Raw genomic sequence first — 17,024 nt, 5'->3', positions numbered from 1 at the left:
AAACATAGTAGCCATGTGCTATCTTTGGCGCCATGTGCACGTGCAGCAATGTTGCCTGCTGGGAAGCTGAACGATCACTGTTAAAGTTTCTCCAGTTGGATAAAAATCGATAACTAACTTTTGAATTTGGCAAAGAAAATGGCTGAAATTTTGAACACAAACCTCTCAATCAACATTTGTTGCATAGGCAAAATTTCAAAAAAAAAAAAAAATCGATGCACTATCAATAATTTTATAGTCGAAACATGTATTGAGACTGAACGTGATTTTAGTCTCTCAGACAGTACAAACCAAATTTTTTGAAATGCTTCCAGCACAAAAAAAATCAGCAAAATAAATTGCTGATTATCAGCAACATTTTTGCTGAATATCAGCAAAACGTTGCTGATCAGCTGCCAAAATTGCTGAAAGGTTCAGCAAGTTGAAAAATAATTGCTGATATTCAGTAAACTCGTATTGCTGAATGCAATCAGCACAAAAAAAATCAGCAAAAATTGCTGAATACCAGCAAACAAAATTATAATTAGTCAGCACCTTTTATTGTTTCGATTGTACTTTTTTTTTCTTTTTTATTTAGGGATTTTCTGCCGTAGGCAGGTTCATCCCGACTTTCGATTGTACTATTGAAAGTACTATCCCAATAATCATCAAATTTTGCAGGAGTAATATACACTTAATCAACTACATTATGTGAAAATTTCATGAAAATTGGCAAAGAAAATCAAAAGGTATGAATACCCGGATAAAAACTAACCATAGGGTATTTGGTGAAAACCATTCCTGTACCATACAGTGTACCAGCTACAATATAGTGTATTGTAATGGAATGGTTCGCTAAAAGCTTTGCACATTAGTAGCTACTATACATTTACATCCGATCTTTATGTAACAATATATTATACTGTTTTTCTTACGTTTGAACCATTCACAATTCCGAAACAATCTTTTTCCGTGCATTTTGAATTATTTATTTTAGTTTATGATTTTTTCCGTGCTTTGTTTTGTTGATGCTCGTGACTTTTTTATTGCAAAGGAAATGAAAGAGAATAAAGTGAATAAGTTGAAACATCTATTCAAAGTCAATAAAATGTTTAAATAAAGTGATAAACCAGGTGTCCTAAGGACTGCATATCCAAGAGATATGGTGGGCTAGGTATGTAGAGTGCGATGAGAGGAATACGAATGTAGGTCAACCCGGAAAGACGCAGGCCAGATTACCGTAAATCAGTGGATGAGTTGAACACTATTCTTTCTCCTCTTCTCTCATGTGAAATTGCCTTGTACAACAACCGAATTAAATGCGATTTATCTTTGACATTTTTAACATAAGGACTGGACTGGACACTGAAACGACTTCTGATATAAGTTCGTTTTCGCTTTTTAACCTAACTCATAGTTGAATCGAACTTGACAGTTTTCTCATGAGTTGTTATGTACATATTTCATAGTTCAGTCAAACTGGAGCCTCAATATTGCAATAACGGTTAAGCACGCTGTAATGATACTTATGTACCTCGTCACCCACTTCATGCAACTACATTAGTGGTCTAATAACACTTAGCGCGCTAGGCATAGTTCCATCATGCCGCTCAAAGTGTTGCCACAAATAATGCTTAGTTTGCAAAACCCAGTTATCTGGCTGGTGGGACATGGGAGCCTAAGCTTCAACTGTTAATGTAATCAGAGGCTACTCAGACTTAGACGAGTTTACGTTAGTTTGGCTAGAACTGCCATTATCGAAGGAACATGACGAGATAATATAACATTACAGTAAGGACCCGATTTTGTCAGCCCCATTTTGCGACCAACTTTTTGCTCTCATTATCTTACAGTCAAATTTTAATTAGTTTATTATTGTTTATCATCAACCTAAAACTAAGCTGCAGAACATACAGGGATAAAAAGTTTAAAAAACTGTTTAAGTTTTTGCAGAGAGGAAAACATGTCTTCCGAAAAGGGGCTGAGAAAATCGGGTCACTTATGTATATGGTTTATCTAATGTAAAACAGTACAACATAACAAAAGAGAACCATTCCAAAACCATGATTAAATTTATAACCAGTAGTGAGATTACAATTAAAAACTATATATTTACGGTACATTTTATTGTTTGAAACCATACGTGTACCATACAATGTATGGTATATTAAAGCTCACGTATCAGTATTTCGAACAATTCATTTACAATAAAATGTATGGTTTTGTAAAAAAATATATTTGGAGAATTTTTTTTTATATTGTTACGATACTTAACAACCCGTATAGTATATTGTAAAAATCTTATTTACAATTCACTGTATGGGTGTCTACATTACATCTTATTGTTTTTGTATTTTTTTTATTTTTACAGTGTCGTTTATTGTAACAATATGATTCTAAATAGTACTGTTACAATACAACATTCGGTTTTTCTATTGTATTTTTTATTCGGGTAGGCAAACATCGCACATGAAAAACACGAAAAAAAAATCACTAACACTCACCCCTATCAACACCAGTAGCTTTCGAACCAATTGATCAAAGTTGATGAAATTTTGCAAGAAAGTGTCTCTGTAAGTATCATAATAGCTAACGAAGTTTCATAATTATTATCACAGAAATTTAAGATGTAGCGTAAAAGAGCCATCTATTATGCGAATGAAAATTGGTCATGATTGTACAAAATCCTTTAAACCACGTCTGTTTGTTTTTCATCCAGATTTAAAAGTAATGCATCGATTTTTATGAAATTTTACACAAATGATAAACATACACCAAAGAGTTCTCAGTCAATTATTTGGCCAATTTTACCGATTCATTACAGAGTTACAGTCGTACTTCTGTGTCTCGATTATTGCGGATACAGGCTTTATGTCGATGCAGAACAACAACCCTGCGAAAGTGTTATTCGCAACAATTGTTAGTACAAAAAAACGAGTATTTTACGAAAAGTATGGCGATTTTGCGAGCGCTGGACGTGACTACTAGAAATTTTGCCCCAGTGCACCCTACAAGTTGGCGTTGGTGGCGAGCAGTAAGACGGAAAAATACCAGCTCGCAGAGTCTGTACGCGAATCGTCTCAAGAAGGTTTGCGACTGAGTGCAGCAATGAGCAAGCAACCATCAACGCCAACGGTAGAGAGTTAGTAGAGAGGTCAGCCACCCCACTCACATGCGCTCGACTTTTCCCACAGCAGAGGTGTCACATGGCAAATTCTGCACAAGAATTCGGAAGTGTGTGCAAGTTCGTGATCTTGCATTTCGCCGTGGCGTGACTGAGCGGAAAGTGCATGCGGGTTAAGAGGTATGTTATTAGCGCAAGAGAGCTTCGCCGGAGCTGAAATGAAAACGTGATGTTCTGTGCTCCGTTGCTTGCAACGGATGGTGCATTCAATGCAATGGTGCACGAAATTTTCATCTGTGAGGATGATGGCTCACGTCAGAATCGCGACTTCCAAGAGCACTATTTTGCGTCACGCAACGCAGCTCTCCGTCGCGACGACGGTTGATGGATTTTTGTTGTCCCATTAATTAATAGATATGCAATGCAATGGCTAAATTTATGAATGGAGTATGCCTTGCACTAAGATTGTACGTCATTTGCGGCTTTTTTTAGGTTAACGTTGGAGACTCAAGTGTTTTTGGCTCATCTATTATAATTCGTACGAACTGTAGGGCAAACGTACAGCTCCGACATGATTTATGATTTGTCGCCTCCGCGTGATGTGTGAACGACGTCATTCTAGTAATTCTAATGATAGTAAAATAGGACATCCTACGAAACTGTTGTGCGTCAATTAATTAAACCGTTGACAATCTACATTTGACAGCCAGAGCAGTTGAAAGAGTATGATTGATCCTACAACTCCACAACGTCAGAAAGAATACTCACTCACTCGTGTATTCTGACTCAGAATTTCTGAGCATCCATGAAGGTACATAAAGTTAACGTGAAAGGCCTTCATCCTGGGCGGCCACTCACTTTAACCTTGATCAGAATTCATTCAGGCATTTCTCTTGGGATTCTTAAAGGGCTTCCTACCGGTATTTTGTATAGGCAGTGCTGAAAATATAACTTTGACTTTTGCGGAGCGAACCTGGTGTGATGGTTAGAATACTTGACTATCACACCGAGGACCTGGGATCGAATCCCACTGCCGACAAACTCGCAAAATGTGAGTTCTTCCTTCGGAAGGGAAGTAAAACGTGGGTCCCGAGATGAACTAGCCAAGGGCTAAAAATCTCATTAATACAGATAAAAAAAACTTTAACTTTACAATCAGGACATGTCCATAAACTGCATTATTTCTGAGGGATTGGGAGTGTGGATGGAAGCTCAGGTGAAATATTATCTCCTGAGCGCTCATTTAAATCACCACTCCCGGTGAAGACTGGCGCTAGAGCCTAGCTATTTTTCACTGTAGTTGGAGGAAATCCCAATGCAGAACCTGTATAGCTTCCGGGAAGGTAAGCACAGTTCCCTGGGCTAGTGGGTTGGTGCCAGGCCCTGACATCCAGCCGTAAAAAGACAAGCTCTGAAAAATCAACAAGAGAAGAATGCGAACCGATCCCAATGGCGATGACCACAGAGACGGAAAGGGATTTGCGGTTGGAAGCTCATTACGTGGTACTGCAGATCTCTCAACTTCATCGGGAGCATTCGCACACTCGCCGATATCAGTATATATCAGTAGCACCACGGTTTCAGAATCGTAGTGCTGCAGGAGGTGTGTTGGACAGGAAGCAGTGCGAAACGTTTAGAGGTAATCATACCATCCAGCAGAGTTGCAGCAACATACGTAAGCTGGGAACAGCTTTTATCGTGATGGGCGACATGCAGAGGTGCCTGATTGGTTGGTGGCCGATCGACGAAAGAATGTGCAGGTTGATGATCATGGGCCGATTTTTCAACTTCAGCATAATAAACGTGCACAGCCCTCACTCTGGAAGCACTGATGATGACAAAGACGTATTTTACGCGCAGCCCGAACGCGAGTGCGATCGCTGCCCAAGCCACGACGTCAAGATCATCATAGGTGACTTATAAGCTCAGCCCAGTCAGCACATGATCACATATGATGTTGAATAGGATGCAAAAGTGGAGGCGATATACGCACACTTTACACGCGGTTAAATGGAAGCATGTACCTACACACCAAAAATTTGTTTCGCCTTCCAGCAAAATAAATTGCTGAAACACCTCCAGCAAATGAAATTTTACTGAAAAATCAGCAATGTTAATTTGGTTTGCTGAATATTCAGCAAGTCTCAATTATTACTGGTTCAACCAGCAAGTCATCTGTCAAGCACTTAAAATTTGACGGTAAACCGAAGAAAAAAAATAATACCGAGCAATTTATTCACAGTTCATCAGGATTTTATGGAGTATTTCGCGAAAGTTTTCAACAATTTGCACATAAATGTAGGTTAAATCACCCAAAATGTGTTTTTCTACAAGGCAAGTAAATTCTCCTTCAAATTGTTCTTCCAGATGCAGCTAAATTGTCTCTTCAATGGATTGGGAGCCGGGAGAGGAGATGGCCGAGACAGCTGAAATTACATTATCAATTAAAATGTATAAACTATAGTAATCTGTACGAGAATTACACGAATATATGATTATAATTTAGAAATTGATTGTGCTGTGCTAGTTTATTTCAAAAACCGAACCCAAAATGATCTCAAAAGTTTTGCTGGTTTTTCAGCAATATGAGCCAAGACGAGAGATGCTGAAGATTGCTGAAAATCCAGCAAAACAACTGTCAAAACGAATTGCTGTAAGTCCAGCATAACAAATTTTGCTGAATGCATTGCTGAAAGTACAGCACACCAAAAATCAGCAAAATTTTGCTGATTTCCAGCACTAAAAATTTGGTGTGTATATGGCCTCCACCTTAGCATCCTATTCAACATCATATAAAACTTCGTGTTAGCTGGAAGGTTACACATGGAGATCCCCACAGCAGACGGAATCCCGAATTCCAAACATTCTTATAGACGTACGGTATTTCACCGACATTATCGACATCAGGACCTATCGTGGAGGTAAAATCGACTCCGATCACTATCTGGTGATGGTCAAACTGCGTTTCGTAATCAACAATGTACGGTAGCGGCGACCGCCACGGTAAAACTTACTAGAGCGATTGAAGCAACCGGATGTCGCCTCAGAATACGCGCAGAATCTTAAGGCAGCGTTACCAGACGAGGGCGTGCTTCATGTAGCCCCTGTAGAGGACTGCTGGAGAACAGTAAAAGTAGCCATTAACGACGCAGCCGAGAGCACCATCGGGTTCGACGAGGAGTGCGAAACGATTTTGGAGAAGAACGCAGCACGGGCAGAACGTGGAAAAGCGACACCTAGAAGAAGCCGAGTGTGAAGAAATGGAACTGCTGTCCTGAAGTTCTAAGTTCTAAGTTCTAGAAGCTCAACGCATCCCGCAACGGCTTCGTGCCGCGAGCCGAAATATGCAGGGATATGGACGGGGCTTCTTGTCGATCGGACGTGCGGTGATCAAAAGGTGGAACGGCGAGGAGATCAAAGGCATGGGAGACCATAACAATGCAATAAAGGAGAGAACTACACCAGTGCACTGCAGTACAGCATTTTGTCATCACGATCAGTAATAAAAACTACCGAACTGCTAAATCTAAAATGTAGGAGCTGCTTAATCTGAAATAAGGAGCTATGTCTTTACAGTAATGTTCAAGGAGTTGTAGAGAAAAACACAATAACATTTATGACTGCAAGGTCACGTCGCGACATCATTCATAGACTGAGTAACTAAGTTATGTTAAATTAGAAATGAAGATTATACTTACCATTTGAACCCTTGCCTGGCTTATTGAAACTGTTTATTCACATCTGCAAATGTAAAAGAAAAAAAATATCACGTTAGCGAAGGAAATACCTCACACTCAGCTAAGTAAACGAGCTTAATTGATCAAAAAACATTATATTTTTTCCCATAATCATAACATATGTATGCTATAAGAATACTTATGAAAATTGTTTGCATCCTGTTATGTAAGACTAACTTCATAGGAAAGAGGAGAAAGAACGCAAAATTGTGGCTACATTTTACATTTTAATTATATCAAACTACATACCCTATAGTTACATAATATTTAATCCAGAAGTTTTACTTTAATTTCAGTCCATTCCCTTTCAAAAATCCAAATTCCACAGTGAGTCCACTCGTTAAGTATATATCATTCCATCCCTAATATTCCTTCCCGTCCACGTTACGTGTTTTTTTATCGCTTCAGAGAGCGATCAATTGCGAAGCAAAAAGACCAACGGAGTGGCAAAAACGTCTTATCCACGTCACTCCCAACGTTTAATCCCAAATAAACCCATTTTGAATACTCAACTCCTTAACCCCTATGAGGGCGTCGGTAGATCGCTTGCCTCTCGTAAAGTAGGTGTCATAGTTTTTCGGCTACGCAGTCTTTATTAAACTAACGACGTTTGTTGTTATCCCAACGTTTCGACGCTTGGTGGGCGTCTTCCTCAGGGGGTAAATACTTGTGTCGGTGTTTACCCCACGCTTTGCCCAAAGGGAAGTATTATGAAAAGTGAATGTACCGCAACGTGTTTTCGTTAGAACCGTTTCTTGGACCTCTAGATTCATAATATGTGCGATTCAAAATCATCCATCTTGGGTTTTTTCCCATACATTTTTATATGGAATAAAATTGACCTTAAAATGACTTTTTTCGACATTTGGGGACAAATAGGGAGAAAATAAAAAAAAATTCAAAAAACCCAAGATGAAATATTTTAAGCCGCACATATTCTGAAACTAGAGGTCCAAACCTACGATCCTAAAGCATAACATTTGAGGTACATGCACTTTTTATAATACTTCCCTTTGGTGTACCCCCTGAGAAAGACGCCCACCAAGCGTCGAAACGTTTCGATAACAACAAACAACGTTAGTTTAATAAAGACTGCGTAGCCAAAAAACGTTAAATGAACCCTACAGTCGTTCAATTACCAGTAGGTGTCATATCATCACATCCTTTCGTATCCTCGTAACGGAGAAGATGGGCGCGGTCGGCAAAGGAAGTTTTCATGTTTTTTTCTACTACAACCTCCGATTGGATAGCTGTTCATTCCCAAATAGCTTTTCGTAAGTAATAGGAATCTGCAAATTACTTCTTACCACGAAATTACCCGTTTTTTTGCCAACTAGGTAAATAGATCAAGTACCGCATTTTCAATTCAATCAATCATTAAACATAAACCACCATAAGCATGCAAACACTTTCCAATCGAATCAACTTTCGTTTGTGAATGGATATCAAATTAAGTGGAATTTAATATTCCATCGAATCATTCCACATTCATTTTACAAACTGCATCAAATCCCCCATCCTCTCTCAGAACAACTACGTATCATCCATGGTACACGGTTACATACACATTCCTACCAGGCAGCAAACCGATGCGATAAGACGACGTCGTCGCCAATTGTGGATAGAGTCGTTCTCTGCGCGCAAAACCCGCAAACTCGAGCGTTTTACATTTCATCGTAAAATTATCATAATAATGAACGATTTGAATTGCTGAAAACGTAGGTATCTATCTAATGCATACTTTGGGATCTGCGCTCGCGAGTACAGATCAGTGAAATGTACCTACCTAGTTACAGCAAAACAAGATACACGGAGACATGACTTCAGTTCGCAAGGAGATGAATCCATCCGCATGCATTACAACACTGTTCTACTCTTCTATGCAATTACCACGATTGCGGTGTGCGGTGCTGTTCTTGAGAGGTGTAGAAACATTCTTAGAAAATTTAAAACCTTTTGAATTTATTTCATTATTAGTATTAATAGAAAACGATATCTTTATTTCGTAAACTTGAGGCGGTGTTCTTCCAGACATTAAGTCAGATTTTGTCAGCTTTTTTTTCTCTTACTCACTCTTCAAGACAAACACAACAAAAAGAAAGATGACGAAAAAAAATCCACTTTTTTAATCATAGGTTTTTTTCCATAACTGAGTAATGATTTATATACTTGGAGTCACGGTCGCCATATTATGCACAGGATCAACGTCTTCAAATATATATTGTAACATATTATGTATACCTTATGCATCAAATTTAGTTATATTTTATAGTTTCTATGTTTCTCTAAAAGCCATACAGTGGCAGTTGCATGCATGCATGAAACACTGCCATCCAGCACGCACAGCCTAATTTAGTCATTACGTCACAAAATTTTTCAATAAATGAGAATTCAATTCAATAAACGTGTGCTCTCAATCGTTTTACTTATGTCTAGTAGTGGCAATCCAAGTATACAGAAGCAAATTTTTTGTATGCAAATATCTTGACTATGTCTTCTAGTTTTTTTTGTATCAGTGACTGTAAAAGTAGAAACCGGCCGTATCGTAACGACATCACGTCAACTGAAACTACTCCGCATCGTTATCTTAAACATTCCTCTAACATAGTGCTCTGTACAAAGCTCTGGGTTGTGGCTGACATAGCCACCGTCGTCGTCGATCGTCGTCATAGTGCGTATCATTATCGCATTGCTCGTGTCATGCAGAAAGCGTGAGGGTGTTTGTAAATTTCTTCAAAGGCGATAAGGACTGCGAAGAAAGCGAGACGTTTCATTTAGCGGAATCAAACGGATCTATGCAAATGATATGAGACTAGACGTATCCATAGAATGGAATTCTAGAAGCGAAGCTCGTACTCTCTGTATGAATTTACTCGAGAGATCCACTAGCATCACCAAATGAAGGGTTACGACAGGAAAGAATTCTTTCATGGTTCGTAAAATAGCTGAAAGTTTATTGCTACGACCAGTCAATACACAGCAGTATTATTCTCAGTCATGAAAAGCTTTTCAAATTAAACGTTTCATGGTACAACTTTTCAACGAAGTAAATTTGGAATGCTGGCTACATGATTTTACTATATGCAGTGAAAAGTCTATACTCTCACCCACGTTCTCTGTGCCCTCTTCAGCACTAGGATGATTTCGAGCTTTGGCTGTCGCTCTTACAGTTGCCGGACTGGTGTTTTTTTATTTGACATGAAATTAAAGGGGTATGTGATACAAAATACATTAGCTGTAGTTCTGACCGCATGACCCTGCTTGCTTAGTTGCCTTTTCGCTGAAATCCAATTATCCGGGTTCGTTACAGCTATGAAAGCTCAGAAGAGGGTCAAGTGCCAGCCGTTCTATGGGGGAAGAGCAACTGACGAAGTGCCGGGACTGGGATCGAACCCATGACCATCGGCTCCGCTTATGAAGCGAAAGTGTGGCCATGGCCACTTGCGTCACGGGCCCTGGCTTCTCTGTCGTGTAAGGAAAAGAAAACTGAACGTTCCCCGTTATAGCTGGCTAGAAAAAAGGCTCTGTTTGGACCATATCTCCCTTTACAACGGGGTCGTAAATTCTCCAAAACGAAGCAAACTCCGCACTCGCTGATGTCGAGTAGCAGACACATAGCGCAAAACATCCTTTCTATAGTACAACAACGTCTGGCTGTTGTTCGTGTTGGGTGAAAAATCGGAACCTAGTGAATAATCGAAAAACGAGCGCGCGTGAAAGGAATACGGAAAATAGTTTATTATATTAAATGCCGTTTTCCTTACATTACCAACTTGGACGGACATCAACGGGTGTAGCTTTGTGAAATGTCTGTGGTGGTTGTCTGTCGATGGGATATGGGAGGCAAAAATTGAAGTTGCTCTATTTGCTCTTCTATTCTTTGTTTCGCCTGTCAAAATGTTCAAACTAGCCAGCTCTCTAGGTTGATCACAGCGACGATGGACGGCGTAAAAAAATGAGTAAGGGGTTTCAGGCGATCTGTCTAGTTTGTCTGAATCGCCTCGAGGACTACGACAAGGTGATGGACTCTCATGCCCGCTTTTCAACAACGCCCTTGAAGGTGTTATACGACGAGCCGGGCCCAACAGCTGGAGCACGATTTTCACGAAATCCGGCCAATTTGTCTGTTTTGCGGATGACATGGATATTGTTGCTTTGGAACGATGGCAGGACTGTACTGCCGCCTGAAATAGTAAAGGTTGGACTGATGGTGATCGCGTGTGCCAGCAAAGGATGAATCTCGAGGTCGTTACAATTTACGGCGAAGCATCCGGAAGGTCGCCAAAACTGAAAGGATACGATGGGCAGGGTATGTCGTGGAAATGCCGGATAACAACCTTGCAAAGCTGGGTTTCTTAAGAGGCTCAGAAGGTACAAGAAAAGAAGACCTGGAGGACAGCGTGCAAGGTGGGCGGACCAGGTGCAGAACAATCTGGCGTCTTTGGTTCGAGAATCGTCCGCTAGGTGGCACCAGGGTCGAATATTGATTGATTTGTCTTTATTAGAGAGACTTTCAGCCCTTGGCTGGTTCGTCTCTCAGGGTCGAATATGTTCAAACTTCTATATCTCAGAATGCTGACAAGATAGAATGATGCCGCCTTCAACAAAGTTCTTCAGCTTGCTAAGAACTGTCTGACAGTTGAGTCTTTGATTCGTGATTTATGCGCTAGGTGGCACTAGCGGCGTCAGCGATTTTTTTCGGCAGTCAAGTTTGCAGATTGTGAACGATCCTCGGTACCCAAGTACATAATTTTCTATCGGTCTTCAACTGTCAGATCAGTGTAACACGCTAAAAATAATTTACACAAATGCTAAATCACACAGAAAAAATACACTGTTATAAACATTATTGGGTTCCCGTTTGGACAAACGAAATTCAATGTTTCTTCGGTACTTTTAGGTTTTGGAATTAATCTATGATGGCACCCTGTGTTAAAATATTTAAACAAGTATATCTCAATACTCTAATGAGCTATAAGTATGGAGTTTTCTGAAAAACTGTTCGGCAGGATAAGATCTGGCAATGGTGATGCTAGGGGACACCAGCAACCAAAACGTTCAAACAATTTAAGCCCAAAAATCTAAAAGCGTCCAGCAAATTGTTCCGAAAGTTAAGAGAAAGTAAGACATATCTGGTGTCTTCGGTTCTGATATTATTCGATAGGTTCCGTCTAGCATGAAAAAAGATTGTTGGGTGTTCATGAACAAGAAGTATTCTATTTTCAGCATAGTTGTTCAGCAAGTTAAGAGCTATTTGGCAAGATAGCAGGCGGTCGAGTACGATGCAAGTGGTAATACTTTTACACCGTCTTTGGTCCCCTGCAGACAAATTTTGCTACACCACAATATTGCTGCTTTTGCTACGTTTTCTCTATGGGAATGTCTCTGGGAATTTCTGCAGGAATTCTTCCGGGATTTTTCCAGGAATTCATCTGGGATTTTTTTCCAGGAACTCCTCCGTGAATTCCACCGAGAATTTCTCCAAGTATTCCTATGGGAAATCCCCAAGGACTTCCATTAGGAACTCATCCTCCAGAAATGCTAAGAAATTCTCCAGGGATTCCTCCACGAATTTCTCCAAGCATTTATCCAGGAACTCCTCTAGGAATTTCTCCACAGCTGTATTTGTTCCTTCGATTCATTCAGGGATTCCTCCAAGAATTCTTCAAGGAATATCTCTATCGGTTCTACCAGGGAATTCTCTAGGTATTCCTTTATGGATATTCTTTAAATGAAGATCTCTTTGGATTCCTCCAGGCAGTCCTGATGGGTTTCCACTAAAAATTTGAGCAGAGATTCCTCCAGTAGCTCCTAATAGGGCTTCTCTAGAAATTTTTACTATGATACTTCTCGGAAACCAAGCATTTTGACGACCAACTAGTTTTGTAGAGACCGTGAGAACCATCTTAAAGCCAAATACCTTTTATTTTGGTTTTTTAGTCTGTTCCTGGGATTCCTGCAAAAATTACCTGATTCGTCATAGGTTTCTCCAGAATGCCTATACCGATTCTTCCAGGGATTTCATCCTGGTTTAGGATTGCTCCAGGCAGTCCTGATGGGATTTCACTAGAGATTACTCTAGTAATACCTCCTTGGGTTTCTCTGGACATTCCAACTATGATAGCTCCAGAAATTCTTATAGGGATTCCTCTAGAGATTTCTATTTGGAATTCCTGAAGAAGAAGTTCCATGATAAATTTCTATAGTAATCAGTGGATAAAATTTCTGGAGGAATTCCTGGATGAGTCTTTAGAAAAATCCTTGGAAGAATCACCAAAGGCATTTCTGGAAGTATCCTAGGAAGACTGCCCGGATAAATCCCAGCAAGAAGGCCAGGAGAAATCCCTAGAGGGATTCCTGTAGGTATAACAGAAAGAAATTATGGAGGTGTCCTAGAAAATTTCTGAAAGAATCACAGCAGGAATTGCTTGTGGATTCCAGGCATTGGCATAGCTAGCTTTTTCGTTTTTCTCATTTATTCTCTTTGATAAACAAGAAAAGTGCCGAATGAAAGAAGGGGTCAGTGTCCCCTCTTCTTCATCCTCTTTCTCGTGTTTGTTTTTTTGAAAGTGAGTAAGAAAATAGAAAAAGCCGGGAACGCCAATGGTCGTGAGATAAAATTTCTGGAGAAATTTCAAGAGGATACATCGAAGGAACCTCTTGATGAATCCTAGGATGCTGCCTTGAATAATCCCAGCCAGAGTTTCTGCAGGAATCATAGGAGAAATCCGTAGAAGAATGCCCGGAAGAATTTCGGGAGATATTATAGTAAGAATTTCTGGCGTAGTTCTAGTAGAACTACAGCAGAAATTCATGAAGGAAGGCCAAGAGGAGTTCCTGGAGGTATCCCAAAAAAATCAAAAGAGAGTCCTTGGATAAAATGTCTTGGACAAAAATTCCTGGAGAAATTACCGGAGGAATTTCTGAAAGAATCTTAAGAAAAATCTCTGGAGAAATTATACAAACATTTTCAGAGAGATGCAATCAGGAATTCCTGGGGGAATCCGAAGTGATATTCTTTGAAGAAATACCCGTCTGGAGGGAATACTTAGGGAAGTCTCTGGAAGAACCGGTAGAGGTATTCGGGAGGAATCCTTAGAGAAGGCCCTAAAAGAATTGCAGGAGGAATTTCTGAAGGAATCCCAGGAAGATTTCCAGGAAGAATTCCAGCAACAATGCCAGGATACATTCCTTAGGAATCACTACAAGAATCCCTAGACAAGGATTTTTTTAAATCTGTATTAACGAGATTTTTAGCCCTAGGCTAGTTCATCTCGGGGCCCACGCTTTACTTCCCTTCCGAAGGAAGAACTCACATTGTATGAGTTTGTCGGGAGTGGGATTCGATCCCAGATCCTCGGCGTGATAGTCAAGTGTTCTAACCATCACACCAGGTCCGCTCCACACAAGGAACTGCTAAATCATGCCATAGAGGGATTTGTTTGAGGAAGCCTTGAAAAGAGGCCAAGAGATGTTTCTGCAGGAATCTTTGGATAAAATCTTTAGAAGAATTCCTGGATGAGTCCTTAGAGAAGTCCCTGGATGAACAACCGAAGAAATTCAAATTGTTTCAAATGAAACCGGCTCCGTTATGCCAGTTGGCGCATGAACATGATGAAATGTCTGCAAGAATGCCAGGAAGATTGCAGCAGAAATAATTGCTTGAGGAATCTCAGCTGGAATTTCTAGAGAAAGGCCACGAGGAGCTCCCGGAGGAATCCCTTGAGAAATTACTGGAGGAACCCCTGGATAAAATCTTTGAAGGAATCATCGGAGCAACTTCTGGAAGAAACTCAGAAACATTACCATAAATAATTCCAGCAAGAATTCCTGCATAAAGCCCCATGAATCCTAGAATTCCAGGAGTTATTATAGAAGAAATTGTCAGAGAAATCCTTAGTGGAACTATTGGAGAACCCCATCAGGAATGCCGGGGCAATTCTAAGAGAAATTCATAAACTAAATACCGGGAGGAATACCTACGGTCCTCCTTGAAAAATGGAGAGAAAATGTCAATAGGGGGATTCACTTAACAGCGTAAACTGATTAAACTGATTAAACGTCGTGATCACCAAGGCAATCTTTGATTATTTCATTAGCAAAATCATGAAATATTTCAAATAAGCAGAAAATCATGGCTTATGCAGCAATTTAATCTGTTTGGTGAGTAGTCCTAATGTAAAACTTACCGACTTATGTATATACAAATAAGTATGTTTATATTGGCGACATGATGAACATCACAATTTTCCTAAAATGAAAAGAAAATTAACAAAAAAAAAGTACAACGAGTTCAGCAAAAAATGTATTTTTTCCAAACCCGCAAAGACAACGTGATCTCTTTGTCACAGAATGACATCGAGACCAGTTTTTATTGCATTTGGTAAACAGACGTGTATGAGGCTCTCCAGTTAGCCTAGTGTTCAAGGCTATGGATCGCCAATCCAGAGACGGCGGGTACGATTCCCGTTCTTGTCGGGGAAATTTTCTCGATTCTCTAGGCATATTAGTGTATCATTGTCCTTGCCTCACAATGAACAAATTCATGCAACGGCAGGCAAAGAAAGCCCTTCAATTAATAATTGGAGAAATGCTGAAAGAACAGTAAGTTGAAGAGAGACTGGCCAAGTTCCAGCGGGGACGTAGAGCCACAAAGAAGAAGAACGTGTATGAGGCTCATATATACTGCCGTGTGCAGCATAGTTGTTCCATATTAATAAGGCTTCCCATAGAACATATTTATGTTTAATTTATGTTAGTTAACAGAATTTATGTTGCAAAATCTTAAACGTAATATCATGCTACCCTGCCTCAAGCAACATTAATTGTATCAGATGGAAAACTATTTTAAGATGTAGCGGTTTGAAAAACTATTACCTTTGCATTGTTTTTGTTTGCTATTGGAGACTCCGGAATCAATACGTGGATTGGTCTTGCAAAGTGTGAAATTACAATTTCAATTGCTGTGAGAAAATATTCGACCCTTATTGAATCCGAAAGCCTTTGCCCATAAATTTGGAGCCTTCGGTTGGTTCTCTTCTTCCAAAGTAGAGCCATTCATCTTCCCAACCACCACATCTAATTCTCATTTTAAATGCAAGGAAATGCAGCAACGACGATGGACACGGGAAACGTTAAAAAAAAGCAGAGCAGTCAGTGAAAAACTTTCCCGGATTTAATTTATATTTTCATAAATTCGAATGCAATCTTCATACAACCGTACCTATACGTATAGAATGGAGTAACGTGCGGTTGTTGGCAGATATTCTTTTTTTCGAGCTGCAAATGTGGTCACAATTTCCGGTTCTTATTTTGCACGCGAGTGTTGTACATGTTCTATGCTGTGAAGCGTTCAGTATGCTGAGTAGTCAGACGGAAAAAACATAGAAGGATTCCATAGTCGTTTATCATTTTGAAACTTTTAATTTGCGGAATAGTGGAAAAGCAAAACTGAAATCTGGCAAAATGACGTATACAATTAAAAAGTAGAACGCCTGTGAGTGCGAATCAACTGAAATCGTTAGAAATATGGCTATCTTTCACATATGTACGAGTGTAGGGGCCCTTATGGCTCAGCCGATAAACTCGTTGTTGTTCAACAAAAATGCAGAATACAGTCCCGATAGGTCCACGATCAAAATAAGCTGTTGGACAGTAACTATGAATGTATTCGTAGAACACTATTCAATGAGAAAGGCTGTGCCTCAGTTGGATTATCACTCCAGAAAGAATAAAAAATACACAATTGTACAAATCAACATGTGGGCGGCCTAGCCGCCAGACAGATCAAAGACGTCAACAAACTCTTTTGGAGGCGACGGAAATCTTCGGCTCCAAAATGGTATACTTTTCGTGATGATATGTGTCTGTCTTCCACTCCTTTGGATGATCCACAATCTGCGAGGTTGAAGCCTAAGTATGTATCTTCATACAGAGCAGAGCAGAAAAAAAATCACCGTCGTCGCCCGTCATCGCGCCAGATTTTAACGACTGTTTGTTCGACATGCGATGGCTGGCGTGGTGAGAAGAAACCCCACAACCAAGCAGCTCAGCTCAGCAGTCACAATATGCCAGGACAATCCGTGCGGAACGATACGCATCTGCTATCCGCGCTGGTAATGATGCTTAGCGGTATCCCTTAGGCGGGATGATGATTTTGATTTTCTCGGTTGATGCTGGTCATT

At 40.0% G+C, this 17,024-nt stretch overlaps 1 protein-coding gene across 1 annotated transcript in view; it reads right to left on the bottom strand.

Moving 5' to 3' along the window:
• The window catches only part of LOC109416235 (galactosylgalactosylxylosylprotein 3-beta-glucuronosyltransferase P), a gene marked incomplete in the record, with an annotated part of 233,330 nt that overhangs the window by 52,857 nt on the left and 163,449 nt on the right, over positions 1-17,024 (bottom strand). Inside the window, 1 exon segment of the mRNA XM_062859426.1 lies at positions 6,802-6,844.

The sequence above is a fragment of the Aedes albopictus genome, chromosome 3 (assembly GCF_035046485.1).
Source record: "Aedes albopictus strain Foshan chromosome 3, AalbF5, whole genome shotgun sequence".
In the NCBI taxonomy this organism is placed as follows: domain Eukaryota; kingdom Metazoa; phylum Arthropoda; class Insecta; order Diptera; family Culicidae; genus Aedes; species Aedes albopictus.
Note: the sequence above shows the minus strand (reverse complement) of the source record. Positions and strands in the feature narration are given on the sequence as shown.